Genomic DNA, 13,513 nt, shown 5'->3' with positions numbered 1-13,513 from the left:
TTGTTATAGTTCAATAATCTGCTTTGAGTACAGTGGTAACTTGGTACTCGAACGGCTTGGCTTCCAAACAAATCGGCTCCCAAACGCTGCAAACCCGGAAGTGAGTGTTCCGGTTTGCGAACATTTTTCGGAAGCCAAATGTCCGATGGACAGACTCCCCGAACGGATTAAGATCGAGAACCAAGGTACCACTATACAGTGGTGCCTCGCAAGACGAAAAGAATCAGTTCTGCGAGTCTCTTCGTCTTGCGGTTTTTTCGTCTTGCGAAGCAAGCCCATTGACGGATTAGCGGATTAGCGCTATTAGCGGCTTTTAGCGGCTTTTAGTAGCTTTTAGCGGCTTATCGGCTTAGCGGATAAGCGGATAAGTGGCTTAGTGGCTTAGAAAAAGGGGGGGAAAGGAAAAAAACCTGCAAGAACTCGCAAGACATTTTCGTCTTGCGAAGCAAGCCCATAGGGAAAATCGTCTTGCGAAGCACCTCCAAAACGGAAAACTCTTTCGTCTAGCGAGTTTTCCGTCTTGCGAGGCATTCGTCTTGCGGGGCACCACTGTACTTTTAAACAGTAGTTTGGATAGGCTTTGCTCAGTCAGAACCTACAACTAAAATCCTACCGGTCTATTCATAAATAATCACATCGAAGGCACCAGTTACAAACCAACATTCCATGGAACATTTTTGCAGGTTTCATGCCCTGATGTGGATTTTAGGATTTTTCCTTATGGACCAATGTTACAGCTACCTTGACTTTAAGTACAGTGGTACCTCAGGTTAAGAACTTAATTCGTTCCGGAGGTCAGTGAAACTGAAACTGTTCTTAACCTGAAGCACCACTTTAGCTAATGGGGCCTTCTGCTGCCACTGCGCTGCCGCTGCGCGATTTCTGTTCTCATCCTGAAGCAAAGTTCTTAACCCGAGGTACTACTTCTGGGTTAGGGGAGTCTGTAACCTGAAGCGTCTGTAACCTGAAGCGTCTGTAACCCAAGGTACCACTATACAAAAGGTAATGCAAACTAAACAGCCAACATTCAGATTTTGGGATCGTCTGTTATTGTGTTGCAATCTTTTCTTAGCAAAAAAAAAAAAAAAAAAAAAAGCTCACACTATTCTAGGCTGCATCAACAGAAGTCTAGTGTCCTGATCAAGGGAAGTAATAGTACCACTCTATTCTACCTTAGTCAGACCACACTTGGAATACTGTGTCCAGTTCTGGGCACCAAAATTTAAGAAGGATTTTGACAAGCTGGAACGTGTGCAGAGGAGGGCGACCAAGATGAAAAAGGGTCTGGAAACCAAGCCTTATGAGGAACGGTTGAAGGAGCTGGGTATGTTGAGCTTGGAAAAGAGGAGATATGATAGCCATCTTCAAATATCTTAAGGGTTGCCACATGGAAGAGGGAACATGCTTGTTTTCTCCTGCTCTGGAGGGTAAGACTTGAACCAATGGCTTCACGTTACAAGAAAGGAGTTTCTGACTAAACATCAGGAAGAACTTTCTGACAGTAAGAGCTGTTTGACAGTGGAACAGACTCCCTCAGGAGGTTGTGGACGCTCCTTCATTGGAGTTTTAAGCAGAGCTTGGATGGCCATCTGTCCTGGGTGCTTTAGCTGAGATTCCTGCATTTCAGGGGACCGGACTAGATGACCTTTGGGTCCCTCCCAGCTCTAAGATTCTATTATTCTTCTCTCTTCTTTCTCTTTTTCCTTTTTTTGTTTTGTTTTTGAGAGAACTGAATCATTTTGGTTAGGTAATATGTTTAGTTTCAGCTCATTCACACTACACCACCCTTCCTGTGGTTTCACGCAGCAATGACCCCCCACTCCACACACACCTCTCCTGACAGAAACCTTTCCTTATATACTGACAGCCACGTGTTTAGAGAATACAGGTCCCAAAACTAGACCTTTCCATTTATTACCTGTTGCTGGCATTTTACCAAGAGTAAAAGAGTGATGTGCTTCTTTCTATATGCAGTGTGTGAAATAGCTAATATACTTTAAAAGCATTACCGGTACGTTTGCATTTTTAGATTTGTGAGAGAGGTGTAGTTTGCAACTTTGGCAACAGCATAAATGGGCAAGACTTGCTGGAAAATGCAGAAATTTATTTACATCTCTATTCTGTTTTGTCAACACGGACATGGTCATGAAGCTCTGTGGTTACTGCTATGTTTTGTTTGATTTTATTGAGTCATCTAATATAAAGTACACCATGTTTGTTCCAGGATTAAAAACCTTATCTGCAGTCTCTATTTTTGAGAACTGTTTTGCCGTTTTCCTGCTATACATATTCCAATTTGTCTCTTCTCAGGCTGTTAAACCCTCAAAGGACAGAGCCAGAGAATTTAAAGGTTCAGTTCCTAATTTTAAAAAGCACTGGGCATTCAACTATTGATAGAGGACAGGGAAGACTTTTGGATCTGGATAGATGTGATCACATTTTCAAGAATACATGTTTCAGTCAGAAAAAGGCTGGGATAGCTGTAAGCCCATCAGTCCAGTCAGAGATGGTCCAAGACATTTTCCTACCTGAGATGAGGGTGAAGGGGGTGTTTTTATCCCATTCCACATACAGAAGCTAACCAGACTGTAAGTTTCAATGCTGCCAATGGGGTAGGAATCCATACCCTCCAACATTTCCCTGATGAAAATAGGGATGTCCCATTCCATAATGGTAATTTGACTACAGTGGTACCTTGGGTTACAGACGCTTCAGGTTACAGACGCTTCAGGTTACAGACTTCGCTAACCCAGAAATAGTACCTCAGGTTAAGAACTTTGCTTCAGGATGAGAACAGAAATCGTGCTCTGGCGGTGCGGCGGCAGCGGGAGGCCCCATTAGCTAGAGTGATACCTCAGGTTAAGAACATTTTCAGGTTAAGAACGGACCTCCAGAACAAATTAAGTTCTTAACCTGAGGTACCACTGTATTTATACCTCTTATTGGTGTGCCCCAGCCATTCTGGGCAGCTTCCAACATATATAAAAACATAATAAAACATTTTTTAAAAAAAAAACCTCCCCTAGACAGGATTGCCTTCAGATGGCTCAGAGGTCGGATAACTCCATACCCTCCAACATTCTCCGATGAAAATAGGGGCGTCCTAAGCAACAGTGGGACATTTCGGGATCAAATCAGAGACATCCCTGGAAAATAGGAACACTTGGAAGGCCTAGCATTCTAGCTTGGAGGGTACAGGGAGGGCTAAGTAGCCACACACAATTTGCAAATGGCTTTTTTATTGAAGAAAGCATGGAAAGGAGTACAGTGGAACCTCGGTTTTCGAACGTAATCCATTCCAGAAGACGGTTTGAATTCTGAAACACTTGAAAACCAAAAGCTCAATACGGAAGCCTCAAAACAGAAAAATTAATACAAAAATCTCAATATGGAAGCCGCCTCAGAAGTTCAACTTCTGAGGCATGTTCGAAAATGGAAGCATTTACTTCAGGGATTGCGGTGTTCAAGTTCCGAATTGTTCGGAACTGTATTAAGCTTGCGCTACATTCCATTATAATTCCAGAAATGGCTTTTGCATCGCATGAAAGCTCAAATCTCATGCAGAACTTAACGGGAAAGTCATGAACACAGAAAAAGCTGCTATTTGAAAGCAACCTTGGTCAGTTTGTGAAGCACCACAAAAACTGGCAAAGCAGGGACTATAGTAAAGTAACTGTGTATAACACAAGCAAAAAATAAATAAAAAGCTGTACTTTTAACCCTGTGGAAAAAAAGATCTATCATCTTTCTCCAGCCTGGAATTATTCCTGCTCTCTTACTTTTCTTAGCTCCTCAAGAGAAACAAAATGGCTGGTCAGCTGCTGCTGGAAACATTTCTTATACAAACAGAAATGCGAAAATAGATACATGAAATGGAAGACTAAACTTCATAAGCCAGCAGTCTTAACTGCATGTTCCTTCTGGGATAATCTGTTTAATATTTCTGATAAGGTAATCCTTTCTTCTCCTTTCCACTTGAAATATGTCCAACTTCATATATCATTAGACACTGCTGAGGCCTCGTCTCTCTAAAGGACATTTGGTGGCACTAATTCAACATCCTTTTGGCTCCAGCCATGAAAGCTTTAGCTCAATCTATGAATGAGTTCTTGATCGCTTCAAAGGTGTAAATAATTCTTAAAATTAAATTTGTTGTGTTTGTCTTACTACTCAGTGCAGTGGTACCTTGGTTTTCAAATGCCTTAGTAGTCAAAGGTCTTGGTTCTCAAACAGCGAAAACCTGGAAGTACTGTATTTTTCGCCCTATAGAACGCACTTTTCTCCCTCCAAAAATGAAGGGGAAATGTGTGTGCATCCTATGGGGCGAATGCAGGCTTTCGCTGAAGCCTGGAGAGCGAGAGGGGTCGGTGCGCACCGACCCCTCTCGCTCTCCAGGCTTCAGGAAGCTATCCGCAAGCCGTGGGAGAGCTCAGCGTGCCCCAGGCTTCTGGGTGCAGGCAGCTCTCCACAAGCCATGGGAGAGCTGCCTGTTCTGGCGGCTGGGGTCGGGGGAAGCTCGGGCTTCCCCTGCCCCAGCCCCGTGCCGGGGGGATTAATTCCCCCCCCTTTATTTCCCCCCAAAAAAACTAGGTGCACCCTATGGGCCGGTGTGCCCTATGGGATGAAAAATACGGTAAGTGTTCCAGTTTTTGAACGTTTTTGGGGAGCCGAACGTCCGATGTGCTTGTCGACTATTGTTTCTTGGGCACCTGCACCAATCAGAACTGCACCTTGGTTTTGGAACATTTCGGAAGTCAAACAGACTTCTGGAACAGATCAAGTTTGGCGCTTTTGTTTTTGCTATTTATTTTGCATTTTGGTTAATTTGTTTTTGTGACTGTGTGGAACCCAGTTCAGCTACTGATTGATTGACTGATTGATTGTGTGACTGCAGAAATGGATAAAAGCCGCCCCGGCCCCCATCCAAACAATGACTTCCAAACAATGAAGCTTTTAATGTTTGACGGACTATTGTATTTTAATATTTTGTTGGAAGCCACCCAGAGTGGCTGGGGAGACCCATCCAGATGGGTGGGGTATGCATATTAAATTATTATTATCATCATCATCCTCATCATCAGTGAAGGTAAGGGGAAAAATTACTTTAAATTATTACTGTCTTACTTATTTTATAGTACAGTACATTGATTATTGCTTTCATTTTATGGATCAATGGTCTCGTTAGATAGAAAAATTCATGTTAAATTGCTGTTTTAGGGGTTGTTTTTAAAAGTCTGGAACATTTTGCATTACTTTCTATGGGAAAGCGTGCCTTGGTTTTGGAACGCTTTGGCTTTGGAACGGACTTCCAGAATGGATTATGTTTGAGAACCAAGGTACCACGTATTTAGTCTGAAATGAAAGGAAGCTCTGCAAAGCCATAGCACACGAGTTTCATACAAATTTAAATCTTGGGTCAGCATCCATAGCTGGATTCAGCATCTAGTGGTTATTTATTACTGTTTTCACTTCCGGCTTGTGCCTGCACTTAGAAAAACCCAGGAGTCCATTGTGGATGTTCAAGTAGCAATCTCCCCCAGGCACACCTAAGATATGACTAAACAACAATATTTATTCAACAAGCGAGAAAACTGGAAGCATAGGCAAAATGATAAAAGTATCTCCAAAATCAAAACATTCCATCTTCTCTCAAGGTCTAGATGTGCTGTTGAAAGATTCTGCCAGAGTACTGTGAGAATACCGTAAGGTAAAGGTACCCCTGCCCGTACGGGCCAGTCGTGTCTGACTCTAGGGTTGTGCGCCCATCTCACTTAAGAGGCCGGGGGCCAGCGCTGTCCGGAGACACTTCCGGGTCATGTGGCCAGCGTGACGAAACTGCTCTGGCGATCCTGCACCAGTGCAGCACACGGAAACGCCGTTTACCTTCCCGCTAGTAAGCGGTCCCTATTTATCTACTTGCACTTAAGAGTGCTTTCGAACTGCTAGGTGGGCAGGAGCTGGGACCGAACGACGGGAGCTCACCCCGCCGCGGGGATTCGAACCGCCGACCATGCGATTGGCATGTCCTAGGCACTGAGGTTTTACCGTACTGCAACATAAATTATAATCTTCTGAGTGGTGCAGCAATAAACCTCCTAGAACATTTACAAAGCTAAGCAAGGTCAAGCAGGGTCTCAAATTGGATGAAGAACCTCTTGTTGAGATTCCTGCATTGCAAGGAGTTGGACTAGATCTGTGGTTCCCAATTAAGGGTCCAGAGCCCCTTGGGGGTCTGCAGAATGCACCCAGGAGGTCCAGAGCCCCATCCCTTGCCAATAATAATAATAATAATAATAATAATAATAATAATAATGCCTTATTATTATTATTTTATATCCCGCCTTCCCCAACCGAAGCCGGGCTCAGGGTGGCTAACAACAATAAAACAGTACAACAGTACAACACAACACTCTAATATCATTCATTATAAAATTAATTCAAATCAAACCAATGGCAACCCTGCCCATATGTCTGGCTTTTCCCAGCCACTGTGGGCAGCTTACAACATATCTAAAAACATAATTAAAACATCAAGCATTAAAAACCTTCTAATACAGATGTCTTCTAAAAGTTGTGTAATTCTATATCTCCTTGACATCTGCTGGGAGGGCCCTCTGCCTGGTTCCCTGTAACCTCACTTTTTGCAGTGAGGGAACCGCCAGAAGGCCCTCGGAGCTGGACCTCAGTGTCCGGGCTGAACGATGGGGGTGGAAATGCTCCTTCAGGTATACTGGACCGAGGCCAGTTAGGGCTTTAAAGGTCAGCACCAACACTTTGAATTGTGCTCAGAAACGTACTGGGATCCAATGTAGGTCTTTCAGGACTAATGATATATGGTCTCTTTGGCCACTCCCAGTCACCAGTCCAGCTGCTGCATTCTCTATTAGTTGTAGTTTCTGGGTCACCTTCAAAGGTAGCCCCACGTAGAGCGCATTACAGTAGTTCAAGTGGAAGATAACCAAAGCATACACCACTCTGGGGAGACAGTCTGCAGGCAAGTAGGCTCTCAGCCTGCGTACCAGATGGAGCTGGTAGACAGCTGCCCTGGACACAGAACTGACCTGCGCCTCCATGGACAGCTGTGAGTTCAAAATGACTCCCAGGCTGCACACCTGGTCCTTCAGGGGCACAGTTACCCCTTTCAGGACCAGGGAGTCCTCCACATCTGCCCCCCCTGTCCCCCCCAAAAACAGTACTTCTGTCTTGTCAGGATTCAACCTCAATCTGTTAGCTGCCGTCCATCCTCCAACCACCTTCAGACACTCATACAGGACCTTCACTGCCCTCACTGGTTCTGATTTAAAAGAGAGGTAGAGCTGGGTATCATCCACCTACTGATGAACACCCAGCCCAAACCCCATGATGATCTCTCAGTGGCTTCATGTAGATGTTAAAAAGCATGGGGGAAAGAACAGAACACTGAGCCACCCCACAAGTGAGAGCCCAAGGGTCCGAACACTCATCTCCCAACACCACTTTCTAGACATGGCCCAGGAGGAAGTAGCAGAACCACTGCATAACTGTGCCCCCGTTTTTGCATGGTAATATGACAAATTTTATGGCCTGTTTTAGAGCTGTGCGATTTCCCCATTATTGGCCAAAATCAGTTTTGAAATCACACCGCGATAATGATTTTGACCCGGCAATAGGCAGCAATATTTCACTCCTCACACGAGGGAGAGCAGGGCAGCCAGTTTCAAGGCACTGCCAATATCGCACGGAGATCTCAGCCGATATTGCTGCTGATATGAGCTGCCTTCCGTCACGCTGAGGGAAAACAGGGCATCCGACTGTGAGGCGCTGTCTTCCCCTTACGCTAATGGAGAACAGGGCAGCTGATCATCCTCTCTTCAAGGCACCATGACACTACCTTCTTCTGGCACTGAGGCAGAGAAGATTTTCTCAGCAGGAAAGCAGCAGCAGCAGCCACAGTAGATCTTTGCTGGCTGCCCCACTGACAGTGGCTTGATGCACACACACACACCCCATCCTCGCCCCCTCAAACCATGCGGTGGAGGTGACTCTGCTGCCTCTCCTCCCCCCATCCATCGATCTCTGTGACTGCTTCTTCCCTCATCTCCACACCTGCTCTCCAATTTCAGACATCGTGATATCTCGGGATATCGTGCTATTAAGCTGCTGATATATCACAATGTTGGAAACCAGAAATCACTCACCCCTGGGCTTTTGTTTAGTACAGTGGTACCTCAGTTTACATACGCTTCAGGTTACAGACTCTGCTAACCCAGAAATAGTGCTTCAGGTTAAGAACTTTGCTTCAGGATGAGAACAGAAATTGTGCTCCGGCGGCTCGGCAGCAGCAGGAGGCCCCATTAGCTAAAGTGGTGCTTCAGGTTAAGAACAGTTTCAGGTTAAGTACGGACCTCTGGAAAGAATTAAGTACTTAACCCGAGGTACCACTGTATACCTAAAATCCTTTGCTTATTAGGGGCTACCCCACATTTTTGTTTAAAAAAAATGCTTTGTAGAGGTAACTACCGCAGAGTTATCAACATTTTCAAAAGTAGGGGGTCCGTGGCTTCGCTTTTGAAAAATAGGGGGTCCTCAGTAATCAGCTAATTGGAAGCTCCTGCACTAGATGGTCCTCCATGTCCCTTCCAACTCTGCAGTTCTATGATTCTGTGATTTTATGCTCCAGCAGGTGGCAGCAGATAACTTGGGTGTGTTATGAATGCCTCAGGCATCCCATGGCAGCAGCAAATTTCTATTGCAATCAGCAGATGGCATATGTCAGGGGCCAGCAAACTTTTTCAGCAGGGGGCCGGTCCACTGTCCCTCAGACCTTGTGGGGGGCCGGACTATATTGGGGGGGGGGGTGAAGGAATTCCTATGCCCCACAAATAACCCAGAGATGCATAAAATAAAAGGACACATTCTACTCATGTAAAAAGACACTGATTCCCGGACCGTCCGCGGGCTGAATTTAGAAAGCGACTGAGCTGGATACGGCCCCCAGGCCTTAGTTTGCCTACCCATGGCATACATTTTCTGCTCTCTGACACATCAGCCAATCGGAAATGCAAGCAAGATCCCAGCTGTCCATGTGGCCCATGAACCATCCATCCTAATTAGCGATTTTGGCCTGGAGGAAGGAGCCTGCTTATTCACGATTTCACCCTGCGGTCTTCACTACGAAAGTAAGCAAATCTCTGCTGCGGGCACTCAGAAGAGCAACAGTTCAGCTCAGATCCACAAGAGAGGAGGGTGGTTTCTGGTCTTAATCTGCTTTGCCTCACCAGAGCTGTGTGTCTGTGTTCCCAGTGCCACTACTGCCCGGGAGGAAACAGGCTCCTACTGGTTTTTTTTTTACTTCCTAAGGGTGGCTGGGGAGGACGACTGACCCAGTACCTGCTTATTGGTTAATGTCTTGTTGTTGGCACCCATTTGCCTCGAGAGACAATGGAGTCCGCCTCTGGAGGTGAAGTCAAGTTGCTGCATTAGCAGCAACAAATCGACCTCCCTAGGGTGCAAACCTGGGCAGAGTGTATGGAGGTTCTGGGCTGCCCAGATGACAAGACCCCCCTCTCGGTTGCGCTGATGTAGTCCAAAGAAAAGCAGAGCAGTACGTTTGGCACCAGCTTGGCTGCAGGAGTGGTGGGAAGGAGGCATAGAAGACACCATGCAACTGCCTTAAGGACTCCCACTTAGGGTTGCCACCTTTGTTTTGGCAAAATACAGGATGGGGCAGGGCAGTTGGGAGATGATTATTATTATTTCATCTGATGCTGAAGTGACTTCGAAGCAATCCATTATGATCTATTGCAGCCTAACAGGCTGTCCCCTTTGGAATTTCTCTCTCTCTCTCTCTCTCTCTCTCTCTCTCTCTCTCTCACACACACACACACACACACACACAAACATACACACACAGACACACAGACACTTGTAGATCTGTCTCTGCTTGCCTACCCAGAGCTTAAATACATGATCTTTCACACACCCTTTCAAACACATGTGTTTGGAGGGGTCCCTAACTTGGCAGAAAGAGAGAGAAGAGAGACCTGAAATACAGGACGTAGCATTTTACCAGAGCTGTGTGTCTGAAATACAGGAAAATCCTGTATTATACAGGACAGGTGGCAACCCTAACTCCAGATTGATTTACTCCTTAGCCTTTTCTTCTCCTGAAGACATCTGTTATAAGAATTCTAAGGTCCCACATATAAAATAAATGTTCATAAATGTACAAGGCAAACACATACATAAGTATACAAACCATGTCTCTGAAATAGTACAGGAGAGCAATCCTGAAGCCATTTTGACTCTCCCAAATTGGCCTCAAATATTTCTCTGCAAGGAGGAAGGAAATGGGAAAGTCTCTCCATTGTCTTTTGCTTACCTGTATTAAGGGCATATTTGTGTATGAATAGGGTAAGCTTGTGAGCTGGATTCAGGAACCAAACATATTTACCATCACAAAAGAGTGGACAGGCTGCCCAGGTAAAGCAATCAGTGACCATTAACAGATATCCTGACAAACAGGATTTCTGCTGTAGACCGCTTCCTATGATGTATTTCTGCTGTAGGCTGCCCCCTTCTGTGATTATGTATGATGTTTTGGGGGGTGGTCTTAGGCTACAGGGATGCAGGTGGCGCTGTGGTCTAAACCACTGAGCCTCTTGGGCTTGCCGATCAGAAGGTTGGTGGTTCGAATCCCCGCAACGGGGTGAGCTCCTGTTGCTCGGTCCCAGCTCCTGCCAACCTAGCAGTTTGAAAGCATGTCAAAGTGCAAGTAGATACAGTCATACCTCGGGTTGAATATGCTTTGGGTTGAGCGCGTTCGAGTTGTGCTCCGTGACAGACGCTCAAAATTACGTCACGCACATGCGCAGAAGTGGCAAAATGCGACCCGCGCATGTGCAGATGCGCCGTCGCTCGTTACATTCATTTCAGGATCCCATTCACATCCCGAGGGACCACTGTAAATAAGTACCGCTCCGGCAGGAAGGTAAACAGCGTTTCCGTGTGCTGCTCTGGTTTCGCCAGAAGCAGCTTTGTCATGCTGGCCACATGACCCAGAAAAACTGTCTGCAGACAAATGCCGGCTCCCTTGGCCAGAAAAGCGAGATGAGCGCCGCAACCCCAGAGTCATTCGCGACTGGACTTAACTGTCAGGGGTCCTTTACATTTTTTACCTTAGGCTACAAGGTGGGTAATTTCAAAAGTCTATATAAGGGCTTGCGCACCATTGTTCTGGGTTCCTTCTCCCTCCTGCATGTAGTGAGTGAGGCTTACTAGCTGCTTTGCTTCTCAATATTTTCTGGTTGGCCTCTGTTATTTTCTCCTACCGATAGGGAACCCGCTTATGGACTCTATACGGGCTCTTGGATATCCAACAAGGGAAAAGGAGCAGGTTTTTTTCTAGAAAACATCCCCCAAGGCAGCAGAGGTTTAGGATCAGAGTTTTCCTTCTCCTAGATGGGCTACCTTCCCAGGTTGACAAGCCCCATCTGCCTCTCATTTCCCTCTACAGAACAAGCAGAGACCACCAGCTTGACTTCTGACAATTCAGCACTATGTTGCAGCTTTGTCCAACGTGCAGCTATTGCTTCCTCATGGAGCTGTATCTTGAGTTTCTTTCAACAAGAGGGCACTACCAACCTCCAGCACCTGCCGTCTTCTGTTTTTCTCTACAGCTTTATGGTTGCACGTCACGATAGCAAGTTCCCATTCCGCACAAATTCAGAAATCCATTCAGCACTGTCAGTTCTTCATTGAACGTAAAGGCCTCGGAACGGTTTTGGACCATTTCGTTTCGCATCGCATCGGGGCTTCTTCTGTGCAATTCATTTCTCAGTTGTAGGGCTACGCGTTTCTCGTTGTTTCTGTCTTGTCAAGGAATGAAACAGGAGAATAAAGGTGGCTGAGATGAAATAGCATGACACTGGCTGGTGTGGAAAGTTTGGAGGATCACAAGAATTCAAATGCTGTGCAGATGCATGATGCTTGTTAATCATAAGAGCAACTCAAAAAGTAGGTCAGCTCATTTATAGCCTGCTGGCAATACTTGTTTATGATGAATCACTTTTGCGACTGGATCAACATCAGCCAAGGTGACTTTTACTCAGATTCTACCATGCCAAAGTAATCAAATGAATCAACCCGCGTAAAGTACATGGAATTTAGGCTAATACAAGTCCTCAAAATGTTCAGATAAGTATTCACACGAAGTTCTCATATGTTGAAACATGTTCAAATGTAGCCAGTGCTATTAGATGCTTGGAACATTACATAGTAGACAGTGGGTATTTATCCTTTGTATTAAGTTCTATTTACTTATGGTTATTGCATTCAGACTGTGAAATTGTGGCTGCTGTTTGTTATTATTACTAGTAGTATTATTTATATACTATTTTTTCCTGTCCTTAATTTCTTATTTAGCTACCTAAATATGCATGCATATATATATATATATATATATATATATATATATATATAACAACAAAAATAAAAATCAAACAATAATGAATACAACAAAGAAAAATATACACAAAAACAATATCAATTCCACAAAATGGGATTCTCTGAATCCCGTGACTCCCCCCCCCCCCAGTTCCTTATAAATAGGCTTTTTCTAATCAGATAACATGTGTACTCCTCAAACTGCACTCTAAAGGGTTCACACAGGCAAAATCCACACACAAAAGATCAGACTAAAACTGCTGCCTTGCAACAAATGACTTCTGGGCTTTCTCCTTTTCTGGAGGCTGAGCTAACTCATCCTTTCCATTATCCTCTGCTCTAGTTGCACATAAAAGAATTCAAATTGCATCATTTGAATGCCAGCAAACCACACAGAGGTCACAACGGAAGAGTTAAGGAGGCCTCAAACAGCAGCAAACTGTCCATTAGATGGCACCATTGAGGCAAATTAGAGCAAGATGCCTTTTGGAGAACCTCAAACATGAGAGAGGACAACTGAAAAAGCGCTCCTAAAGTTATTATGAAAACATCTTTGCCCTGGCATTTTCCACGCTTGTGGCCAGATAGATGCGTAGTGTGATAATGTGGTGGATATATATTTCTAAACTTCCAAAGAGTCTGAAAGGGCTCAGTGACCTGGATTGGGGAAGAGCCATGGTTTGTATTAGAGGAAGACACTGGAAAAATAGGTCAGGCTGCTGCCAGGACCAGAAAAGAAAGTCAGCTGTTTCAGCCATAGTACGTTTAGGCTTAGATAACTTCTGAGCAAATGAGACCCACTGGGCCATTATTAGCAGGGCACAGAACAAGGCAGTGCCTGTTGCCGACATACCCTCCAACATTTCTCCGATGAAAATAGGGGCATCCCATTCCAAAATAATTATTCCTATTATGTAACCACTGAGCCTCTTGGGCTTGCCGATCAGAAGGTCAGCGGTTCAAATCCCCGCAACAGGGTGAGCTCCCATTGCTCTGCCCCAGCTCCTGCCAACCTAGCAGTTCGAAAGCACACCAGTGTGAGTAGATAAAGAGGTACCGTACCGCTGTGGTGGGAAGGTAAACGGCATTT

This window comes from Podarcis filfolensis, assembly GCF_964270895.1.
Source record: "Podarcis filfolensis genome assembly, chromosome: 11".
NCBI classification, from domain to species: domain Eukaryota; kingdom Metazoa; phylum Chordata; class Lepidosauria; order Squamata; family Lacertidae; genus Podarcis; species Podarcis filfolensis.
The sequence above is the reverse complement of the archived record's forward strand: the minus strand, read 5'-3'. Positions refer to the sequence as shown.